The sequence below is a fragment of the Diorhabda sublineata genome, chromosome 5 (genome assembly GCF_026230105.1).
Source record: "Diorhabda sublineata isolate icDioSubl1.1 chromosome 5, icDioSubl1.1, whole genome shotgun sequence".
NCBI classification, from domain to species: Eukaryota; Metazoa; Arthropoda; class Insecta; order Coleoptera; family Chrysomelidae; genus Diorhabda; species Diorhabda sublineata.
In genome coordinates, this window is record NC_079478.1 from 6,450,252 (window position 1) to 6,462,783 (window position 12,532).

Consider the following 12,532-nt stretch of genomic DNA (forward strand, 5'->3'; position numbering starts at 1 on the left):
CATTGTTTGGGCGGATATGTGCTGAAAATTTTTCTAAACTGATAAATGTTTTCACACTATCGATCGTCTCGTTGAATTTTATACAATTTGGCATTCTTCGTGAATTTTCGACAGACCTCCCGGAATTTTCCATGCAAATTGAATGTCTATATTTTATTTGCAGAGCAAGAGTAAGGACAATAATTTTTCCACACGCAATACGAAGCAGGAGACTGTTACAATTGCCGCATTAAAGTTGCTGATAGTTGAATTAAACATAATTATTTCAGTATAGATGTATAAAAAAAGTTAAGTTGCAGAAGTGTTATTTCAAAATTTCAAAAATAAATCGGAAATATTGGCATCCTTAAATCCTTAGAATAGAAGAATTTATCCAACATGTTGATATTTGTGGACAAGTACTGAAACGCATGCTCAAGATACCGTGGACAGCTATGCAAACAAACGATGCAGTCTTTAACAGAGCAAATGCGGTTCGTGAGTTGGTGGATAACTTTAAATGCAGGAAAATTGCTTATTTGGGACACATAATGCGTGGTAGTTGGTTTAATATCCTCCAATTGATTATGATGGTTAAAGTTAAATGTCGTAGAGCAATTGGAAGGAAGCAAGCCTCTTAGCTGAAGAATATTAGAGAATGGACTGGGATAAGAGAAGCAGAACAGTTATTTAGACTAGCTCAAGTTAGAAAGAGTTTTGCCAGTGTCAAGGGGACTTGATACAGCACACTAAGAAGAAGACTGGAACTCAATAACGTTATGAATGCTGCATTTAAAATAGTAAATTCCATAAGATCTTAAAGTTTGTCACGTCGTTAGTTTCGCGCTTTGCTGAAAGAATGCGGCGATAAACATAATGAACTCTTGCTATATACAGACGTAAGACGTTTAAATTGGGCTGCATACAAGATTTAAAAGACTGAAACCAACAATATGCTCAAATTTGAAAACTAAATATGTTTCGCATCCTAAAATAACAGATTTAGGCCGGGCGCAAGTGGAGACGCAGTGAACACGTGTAGGGCAGCACAGCGCAAGGGAAGAAAGGGAGAAAACTGTGTGCAGTTGCCTCCGCATATTGAAACACAGTTTCGTCCTTACCGTTCTTTAAATTAAGTTCGGATGCAATCGTTGTCCAAATATCTTGTTTGAATTTAATTTTCATATAGTTCGGGTCACTTGTATTATATAACACTGGGTGGTTTCGCACTAGTTCAATCAATTTTTCTTCACAAGATTCCATTTTCCCTAAACGCCTTTAGGCAACTGTGCGAGTGTGATGCAGTTTCTGTGGGACATTCACGAATGCCACATTAGCCACGTCCGGAGCAGTACTGCTCTGCCTCTCAATTCGTGCGGTCCCATTAGACAACAAGAGTTACAGAAATTGTGCTGCCCTGCACGTGTTGGCTGCATCTCAACTTGTGCCCGGCCTAAGAAAGGTTTCTTGATCTTACTTACCAATACAGGTTAGAGGAGAGCAATAATTTGAAGCCAGGTAAAGATAAACTAATGATTGTTATGCTCATAATAGTTATTCATGCAACATGTGAGTAAAGTAATACTTACGGCAATTCCTAGTTACATACAAAATTTTTCTACGTCCGTAATTCTTATTTTGTAATAGTGATATCAAAAGTACAACTGTAAGCATTATTAATTTAAAGTAAAGAAGAAGTTGGTATTTGAATCGGCAGCATTTAACGAGTAAAGAAATAACATCGTCTATAGTTTTATTAGTACTTATTGGATTGTAGGTAGGATCGTGAACATTTACAATGTTGCTTAGAGTCAAACTAGTTGGTCCCTTTAAAATTTTCACTGCTGAATCCATTTTGTTTTTTATAAGTCGTTTACGTAACCTTCCGCAACTGTGTTGGATTTCCACCCACCGTGCTTCTTTAGTTGAATGATATCACCACCGGAATCCACTAATAGAGGCGCCGAGGAGCGTCGAAATGTATGCCCAGTGTAGTTTTTTTGGATTCGGTAAATTCAAATAGATATTGATACCTATAACTTAGGTTTCACATTTTCCATTTCTATACTGCAAAAAGAATGATCTGTTTTGATATTTATGTTTGATATTGAAATTTTTTGCTGCCATCCCTTATGCATGAGATAATGATTGTCTGGAGCTTGCAACAGCAATTTATTAATTTCTTCACGAGCAAATGTTTTAAATTTTTTTGGGTCTATTGCCAACTGATTAATTTTTCAAATATGAAATGAGTTTCCAGTATTTACGGATGTTTACGTCGTTATTTACCATTATGGTGACTTTCAATTTTGAATAAGTGTAGAATACTTCCACATTTTGGATTTAGTTTCAAAGTAAGTTAATAAACTCTTTCTGTGAAGCTGTTTATGCCTTTTTTAGTACACCACGCCATAAAAGAATAATATTCCTTCAAATTCTCCCTGGAGTTATCAGGGAGAAGATTCATAGTCGCTGCAGTTCAACAACATTTTCTAGTGTGCAGTTTAAACTTTCTTCACTATTACTCTTCATCACTAATAATAATACTACACTTAAATAAGACACAAAACGGATTTTCTGAACGAATATCAAGAAATAAAAGTATAACAGTTTATCAGAAAAACGTTCACTGCCCGCTATTTTGATAAAACAATTTTATAATTACGTTGAAAAATGACAAGTTACGGCACTTTTTTTAACGCAAAAGCGTGAAAAAATTAACCACTACGGTACTTTTTCTCACGCTTTCTGACCCATTCAGAAATTACATTCTTTATGAATGCAAATGAATGAAAAAAAAACGTGAATATTATAACGGACGTAGAAAAAAATTATTATCAAAATTTGTGAATCTCAAAAAAAATCGTATAACAAATATTCCGATATTCTTCTCTATTGTTAGTACAAATTTAGGAGACTCTGAAGAATAGATAATAAAAATAAAAGTGAACAAATTCCAAGTCTCTGGTTTCAGATTTCAATTTTTATAAACTGACAAGAATAGATAAATATATAACAATTGTTACACGTTGCAATGCCTTTTTCGAATCAATATATTCACGTAAATCCACATTTTCATTTTTATAGATATGATCAAAACGAAACATCGATAGTAAATAATAGATCAAAATCATGTTTGTGACTTGCTTCAAGTTTATAAGAGCCAAATTTTGAATAACTTGGTATACTTAATTACCTGTAAACTATATTTTACCGGAGAAGTCGCCTCTACAAAATAAATTTCACCACACCTCGTATACATTAACGTCGAATCCTATAAACACCTCTATTTCTAAATTTTTTAACCTTAAAGAACTTCTTCACAAAGATGTCTCTATAAAAATAATACCATAGCTATTAGATATATTTAAAGCGCTGCTTTCCAAACCAATATTGAGAGAAAGATAAATGGATTGATGGAGTAGATTTACAATGGGAAAGATAAACCGAGTAATGACAATTGGAACTGCAGAAAATCTACGAAAGCTGCCTTGAAAACGTTTATTTAAAAACCTGATTCTGTTAATCAATGATTGAAATACAAATAATAGATACATAACGTTGAATAATATCTACCACTACCGTTACTACCATAATAAAGCACAACCTGTACATTATAGATGGCAAAATGTCGTGAGTTACTTTTTAAATTGAATGAATGAATAAAAAAAGTCGTTTTAAAGTTACTCAAATTATAATTGAAAAGAATAAAACACTTGAAATCTATGGAATTAACTATACATCAGGAAATAGTGATTTTTTTGCATGAATTTTATTTTAAATTATACATCCTACTCCCTAAACTAATTTTGTTTGTATTGTACTAATTATCCAATCTTAATTTTCTCACTAGTAATAATTTTATTTAGTTTCGTTTCATTATAAAAATAAACTTACCATAAAGAGGCCAAGATCCATGCTTAATTCAATTTCTACATCACTTCTTAAAAAAAGTTCGAAATTTTCAAGAAAAATAAAACAAGTCAAAACACCAAAACGAATTACCCGGGCCCGGCGTTTTTTTTTTTTACCTTAACGACAAAATACCGATACTTCTCGACGCACGGCGATTCCTTCAATGCATCTCTGAATGCTCTTCCGCGTTTTCCTGGAATATTACCCTACGTCGACGTCGTAATGGAGCGTCTCTGGAAAGTAGTTTTGATAAGCGAAAGCAGAAGGGTGATATGGAACGTGCGCAATGTGGGAGTATCGATTTTGCATCTGGAGTAGAGGTGTGGAAGCAGCAAATACCGAGGTAACCGTGAATTATTAATAAACGACAACATAGAATGGGTACATTGCGTGAATAGTGTGGATGGTTTCTATTATTAGATTGGGAACTAATCTAATGTAAAATCGAATGTGATTCCACTGATCCCGACAAAATTTTTCAATGGCAAAAGAATATTTTAAATATTATCATCATTATCAGTGGAGCAAGGGCATCTGTCGATGTTTCAGCTGCAGTGGTAAAAGTCGTTTCTACCCGATCTAACTCTTGACTGTTCATCGTTAGGCGCACTGGAGGATGTTGATTTTTGCTTAGGAAAGTCCGAATTCTTCTTTTGCTGCTTATATTCTTTGCATAATATTTTGTAGCTCTTCATTTTTATTTGCTATAATTACTATATCATCGGCATATCTAATGTTGTTGATTGCTTCTCCGTTGATTTTGATACCATCTGATAGATCTGCCAGAGATTTTGTAAATATTTCTTCGAAGTAAATGTTGAATGGAAGAGGTGACAGAATTGAACCCTATCTCACTTCCATCTTGCCAGCAATTTCTCTACTGAGCGAATTACCTACTCACTTTTACTTTTGCAGATTGACTCCAATACATATTAGCGATAATACGAATATTTTTTTCGTCAATGACAGTATTTCTAAGAACCTCGATAAGTTCTTTGTGTTTGACGTTATTTAAAGCTTTGGAGATATCGATAAAGAACAGGTGTACGTCTTTTTTCATATCGCTGCATATCTGGATGAGAACCTGTAGGCTAAAGATATTTGTTTCACATTTTGAGTACGAGGATGTAATGATATCTAGTTAGCCTAGACCAGTTCCGTGAATAAACAAAATATTGCGTTACCATAACAACGAGTAATAACTTATTAGAAGTGTAAGTGTATAGTTTTACGTCAAAAAAGTAAACCAGAGTTACCCAATAAATTAAAAGAAAAAATATTTCCACCGAAAATGTTAAAATCAAAAAATTGGAGTATCGAGCCATCATCATATGCTTAATACCCTTGGTGATCAACGTCCTTCGTATGCGACTGTGAAAAATTGGACTGCAAGCTTCAAAAGAGATAATTTTCCATTGAAGATGATGACCGATCGGGAAGGCCAGTTTCTGTGTCAGTCCCCGAAAATATCGATGCTGTTCATGGCATGAATTTAACAGACCGTCGAATTGGGCTAAAACGGATATCTGAAGCACTGGATATTTTATACGAACACGTTAATCATATAGTTCACGTCAATTTGGACATGAGAAAAATTTCTGCAAAATGGATCCCCAAATGTTTGAATGTTAACCAAAAGCGTGCAAGAGTAGAAGCATCGCGTTCGATCTGTGCTCGATTTGAAAACGATGTAGACTTCTTAAGCCGAATTGTTACTATGTATGAGACTTGGGTACATTTTTACGATCCAGAAACAAAGCAACAATCGATGGAATGGCGACACTCTGGTTCTCCAAGGCCTAAGAAGTTTCGTGTCCAAAAATCTGTAGGAAAAGTTCTTGCATCAGTTTTTTGGGATTGTCATGGAGTAATCATGATTGATTTTTTTCGATAAGGGTAGAACAATAACTAGAGATTACTATTCGACATTACTGACCACTCTACGGGAAAAAATGAAAGAGAAAAGACGCGGAAAGCTATCCAATGGTGTTTTGTTTTTGCAGGACAACGCCCCTGCACATAAATCTCATGTTACCATGCAAAAAATTCGTGATTTAGGGTTTGAATTACTAGAGCACCCCCCTTATCCACCAGATTTGGCTCCTTCCGACTATCATCTCTTTCCTCAACTGAAAAAAGTTGAAAAGCTCTCAACAAGGAGGTAATGAAAACTGTGGAGATCTGGTTTGCAGAGCAAGAAGGAACATTTTTTTTAAAGGTCTAGAGACGTTGCAGGTTCGCTGTAATAAATGTATCCAATAAAGAGGAGAATATGTTGAGTGATAAAATATTTTCACATTGAAATTTCATTTGGTTCTATAGTAGGCAAAGAAATTTTCAATATATCCTCGTATATTTGATTTTGTATAATTTTAGAAAAATATTCGTTATGCGATTTATCTAGCTTATTCGGCGGTATTGTTCACATCTGGTTTTTCAGGAATAGCGATAATAGTTGCAACCTGTCCTTAGAAATTTTTCCTCTATTTTATATGGTGTGGAAACGGGGTGGTCGAAATATCTAGTAACTGATTTTCTGTTTCGCCCATTAATTTCAGTTTTTAACCCTGTATGCTGTAGTTACCGGGTCTCTGGTCGTGCTTTAAGAACCATTAAATTTTGCAAAAAAGAAAAATATACATAAGTTTTGTGTTATTTTTTGTGTTATTTAATGGTTTAAAACGTGAAAATACACTGTATATTATGATAAAGAATTACAACCTCGATTAACATAAAAAAGATACTTTTTGACTCAATAAAAGTATAAATAAATTTCTATGCCAGTTTATAAAGTGAAATTATAGAAAATGGTAGTAAAAATTTTTTTGTTGTAAATTCAGTTTGAGAAAAGACTTCTATTAACCGATTCCTGGTACAATTTTGACGTACTATATGATCTGTTAGCTACATTCCAATTTTCTCCACAACTAGATTGAAATTTCAATTCTCGTGGAAAGACGCGATATCATTTTTTTATTGTCTCGATTTACAGTTATTGATTATTTATATTTCCATCCCCTAAACACATTATTTTTATACGGAACAATAGAATCAAAAATTATAATCTTCAGACAGCATCGCCTGTGACAAAATAAAAAGAAAAAGTGTAGATTGTCTGGCGTATGTGAAAATATTGTATAGAATAACGGTTCCATTTCGTCCCATCTCTATTTCAAGTCGGAAATTACACACAAGGTGTTTTATGCGTTTGGTGCATTTACTCCATTTATTATTCGTGGTAAGTCGAGTGTATTCGTTATATTTTTATTAGGGGTGTTAGAGGGTGCATGTGGATGTATTTGTTTCAGGATATTCTAGCCATTTTCTAAGCCTTTAATAACCTAATTGACATTAATGTATCGGAACGACAAACCAATTTACTTTGAATGGGGGTTATAAAGAAATAATTTTATTATCTTGATGAAATAAAATAAAGCAATTACAGTAGTCACTTTTTCTTTATCCACACGAGTAGCGTGACTTTAAGCGACATGACAATGTGCATGTTTCTCTTTCAAAATTTATTTTCACTATTAACTTCAGTTCCCACAACTACTCCAAATCAAAATCGTCTCCTATGTGCACAGTATACAGAATTTTTCCGCAAGATACTCAACAAGACGCGGGTAAAAGATCTGGGTAAAAATTTATCCCATACTATAAATCGACAAAAACAAATAATTAATAATGACTTGAAACCCAAAAAAACCCTGGGTATGATGATATCAGTGCTGAAATGCTAAATAATTTTAACATTTCACTAGAAACAGGGCACTTTCCAAAAGCATTCAAAAACAGTTTTGTATTATACCAATTTTTAAATCTGAAGACAGGAATCATGTGGCAAATTATCGTCCAATCTCAATGATAACAAGCTTAACAAAAGTATTGGAAAAGATCGTGAAAATTAGAGTGATTAAATTCTTGGAAAAACATAATCTATTTTCAAATTCTCAATTTGGGTTTAGAAATCATAAGTCAACTCAAGATGCAATACACTTATCAACAAACACTATTTATGAATGCATAGATTAAGATAAACCGGTAATAGGGATATTTCTTGATTTGGCAAAGGCTTTCGCCACCGTCAATCATTCCAAATCCAAATTATTAGATGTCATATTTGTACGTGTCTTTGGAAGCCTAGAGCTACGGATTTATAATACTATTAGCGTCATTTATTTGTAAGCTTACGAAATTTTCAGACTAAACTTGTTAAGATCACTTTTACAAATGTACATTAAATAGAGCTGCTTCTGTTCTGTTCTTTGTACTGGTTTATTCAAATAAAAGTGTGTCTTCGTTGTTTAAAGTAGCCAGTAAAAACTCGCTCTGTATATTTATCTTTGAAAATTGCGTCAGGATCTACGGCAGCTGTTAAACTAAAGAAGATTAATTACTAAAATCCCTTACAATTTATTAGTTAGAATCCCTTCGGAAAAACACCTTAATTAAAAACTTTTCATTATCAAAGCGAATAGTTTAATGTGGTTTGTGGCAACCACGTACGGTAGATATAATATCATGTATCAAACAAACTCCACGTTCGTTTTTGATAACTTTTGAATCAAAGATTTGTAGTTTCTTATTATATTTATATATATTATATTTCTAAGAAAAGGTTGGCGTCAAAAAGCGGAATAAAACTGCAATAATTCACACAAACTGGCAACGCCATTGACATTTGTGGGTAGCAGATAGAAATGTGTTAAATGATGGACAAAAGAAGTTCTCTAGTTTTGAGGTCTTTTGTTGCAACTTCAATAGAATACTTTTTAGACGACGCCATCTGAAAGTTTTATTCTGTATTCATTTACATACCGAAAGTTGCGTTTTGAGTGTGCCATGTAGTGAAAGTGACAGTTCCGTACTGCAAAACACTTTCGGGACGCTCTGGAGTAGACAACTTCAACTTCACTAAATATGACTCTAGCCACTTCAATATTGACAGTTGACAGTTTCATTTCGATGATTATGCATAACCTTAAATTCTTAATTTTATGAAATTATTTGTTTTGTCCGAAGTTTTGTCTAAATTAATGAATAACAATGAATGATGATTAAAAAGAACACATTAGCGATGAAGAGTTACCGGAATCCACGCCACCTTATCTCACCGAAGAAAGCAATGCGGCTGTTCTTAATTCGTTGCTGGATAAATCTCGTGCAAGGTACGAAAAACAGTTCGGGCTCTTTATGAAGTGGTGTTATCAGAAAAAGGCGAAAAAACCAACGGAAAACGTAGTGCTCGCTTATTTTTCTATATTTACAAATAGTGTAGTTGAAAAAGTTTTGGATCCAACAAAGTAGCACTTACAGTCGTTGACATACAAAAACTATTAAGGAGTGAATTCATCTCGAACCAAAGGGAAAAATGAAAAAAATTTCATGTTTTTCCCTTTTCCTTCGTATGTGTACTTTTCACTAAAAAGAATTTGTTCGTAGCCTAGGCACATCAACTTCTTCGTGCAATGGACAAAGCGAAGCAATCCAAGAAAAACTAGAAAAGCTTATTGTAGACTCTACTAAACCTAAACCATACAAGTGCAACCAAAATTTGGTGTTCCCTCCACAAAACAAGAAAAACTTGTCTTTATAGATATTTATATGCATGTTAAGAAATTGATTAGCATAAAAACAAACGTTAAATAGTTGACTAAACATAAATTTTCTTTGGTGTTTTTTCCTTAACCGTTAAGGTGAATTTATGAATTTTTACAGTCCCGCCCACGCTAATTTCCTCGTTCGCGTTTAACATAAACTAAACATATTTTAAAGAGTTTAAGTTCGCGGCAAGTTCGCTCTGAGAATTTTTATGATCGATGCTCGCGTTCCAGTATCTAGCCAATGAAAATGGGTATCTTGATCATATGACCACGCATGCTCGGCAGCAATAACCAAACTCAAACATTTTCTGTTTATTTTCCTAGTGTGGTACTTTGGTTTTATTTATGTTTGAATTATCGATGTCACTTCCTGTTTCATTTTACCAAAGCATAGAGGCACAAAATTCCAGTGATTGCTACTACCGGTGCTAATACAAAGTTTTCTCGTTCGCGCAACATCATTTTTAAGAAAAACTACAAAAATATTTACGATAGAAACGATATTAACAAATGCTGAAACTTGAAACAGAACTGAGATTTTTCTTCGGCCATGCAAATAAAATGTTTAAATACGAAAAATGTTTTGTGGTTATGTGAAAAGACATTTCTGATTGGTCCAGACAATTAATATCTAGCGACAAGGAAAGGAAAATCATAAACTTGGTAAATAGTTTCCTAATTTGAACGAGAGCGTCAGCGCAAGTGCAAGAATAAGGATCAAAGAATGTAATAAAAACTTTTAAATACCTGTAATTAGTATTTAGTAAAATTTCAGGACGTTTGTGCTTTCAATCATAATGACACTTTCCACATTCACCAATGACGTCTTGTGTCAAATGATACGTTAAACAGAATAAGGGGACAAATTTAATTATTTGAGGGTTTGCTCGGATGCCTTAGGGAAGGTATATGGTTATGTTATTTCCTTCTGGATTAGGTTACGGGTTTCAGGTTAATATTTTACTCATTTAGCATATGTCGTTCGATCAAATTATTATTTTGATAAATTTTGACAATATTTAGTTTAAAAGAGTGTGTAAATCCAACGCTTCAGATTAAATGTTGAAGACTATTCCCTTTATATCGTATAATGCAAGATCGTAATCATTCTGAAAGGAATTTCATCATAATTTATTTCTTCTAAATTGCCGGGTTTGGTTATGAATATTAGTCTTCCTTCTATTGCGATACGTGGGATAAAACAACAACAAATAAACCATAAAATACGTTACGTGGGAGAAACATGAAGGTACGCTCGAACACAAGTAGAAGCATCTCTTCTCGAGCTTCGTGCTTATCGAAGTTTGTATCACCGCGTCACTAAGTAGTTTCTTTTATACTTACAGCGTTCTTTCCTTTCCGCTCTTATTTTTATTCTACTATACGAGAAACATTAAGAAATGATCATATTTATACAAAAACAAATTACAGAGATGTGTTACGATAAGATGGAAGTACCTAGTAGAATAAAGTTAAAGAGAAGTTACATAGAAAAAACGTCATTAAAAGTAAATTACAATTACTAGTATTATGAAATTTCTCAATTTCCACGGGTTTATGTAGGAAAAATAAATTAGTTCGTGGAATAGATAACGAATTTAAAGACATAACATATTAGAGAATAACAAGGATTCAACTAATTGTAAACTCTACAATGGATGATAAAAGTTTTCATTTTCTCATTGATTCGTGAAGTGGAATTAGTGTTTCATGATGAAATATTCCACACAACAGCTTCTCGTACCTTTTGTAATTTCACAGTCATTGTTTAGGTTTTAATTATTACTGATAATCCTTTTGTATTCAAAAATAAGCTTTTGGAAAATTAATAAATGCAGGAGTCGAGAAGGAATATTAAACAAAAGCTGCAATGAATATTACCAAATTATATTTTCAATGGATATATCATTCTAATATCTATTTATCGAAGAAAAATAGTAAACCAAAACATATTCACGCATAGTATACGTGATCAGGGTTGAAAACGCCAAAGCCGATCATGTTACAGGACCGCACTCCGCACTTTTGGAAGATAATATATTGAAACATTAGAATAAAAACTTGAATTTCTACCTCATTAAAATCATTTTCTTATTCCCCATCAGATGACATTGAGCTTCCAGCGACTTCAACATTTATAATAAGGGGTTCAACTTGCACATCAATGACAATGTCTATATTCCACATTTTTCTTTCAACTTTGCAGAAGATACTTCCGAAATATCTGTTTTTTGGAAATAACGTTCTCAACAGTCTTAACTATTTTCTTGTATTTCATTTTCTCTTCTTAGGTGGGGTATCTGTATCTGTGTCTGGCATATTTAAGAAAATTACGCAACAGACAAATATGAACAATCTCTGCGTGCAATACGATACGATGCTGTCACTGTCTAACGGCTTTTTCGGCGCTCGCCCCGCGCGGCTTTTTATTTATGGTATATGGTGCCACTTGTGCCACTGATTTGAACCAATAACAATGCCGAGCTCCATTCCGCCGGGGGTTTTCTCGCACTAATCATTGTTTTGGTTTACTATTTTTATGTTCGCTAAGAGATTATTTTGATATTATTTATACAGGTTGTCAAGCAGCACCTCACATGCGTTTTTTACGGGCAACAAAATCTCGTTCAGTCAATTCTTGCACCACAGCCAATTTATAAGGATGAAAATGGAGGTCTTCATGGTGAAATCGCCAAACAGTGGTGTCAGAAATTCCCAGAACAGCTGAATGTTTGTGAGCGGACCGCCTAGGAGAGCGCAGAATTGACATTTTCCGGAGTTCTGGTGGTCCTTTGATGGGTTTAGCGACACTTCCGCACTCCCGAAATGAGGTAACTCACAGAATTGAATTACGGCCAGGAACAAGTCTGAGGAGGAATTTCAAACCGAGTGCGGAAGGCACGTTGTGTGGCAGGGGACTTCCCCCTCCGTATTTTATTTTTTGTTTTATAGTCAGAGAAATTTGGTTAATACCAAAGAAACAATTATAAATGTGAAGATAATTGTCGGAAGAACACAAAGTTTCAGTCCAT

At 33.9% G+C, this 12,532-nt stretch overlaps 1 protein-coding gene across 1 annotated transcript in view; it reads right to left on the reverse strand.

Annotated features, from left to right (window-relative positions):
* The window catches only part of LOC130444031 (protein tincar), a 153,231-nt gene extending 149,170 nt beyond the window's left edge, over nucleotides 1-4,061 (reverse strand). The window contains exon 1 of the mRNA XM_056778998.1: nucleotides 3,877-4,061. The gene's annotated coding sequence lies outside the window, so the exon portion shown is untranslated. The remainder of the gene's footprint in view (nucleotides 1-3,876) is intronic.
* Nucleotides 4,062-12,532: the final 8,471 nt, after the last annotated feature.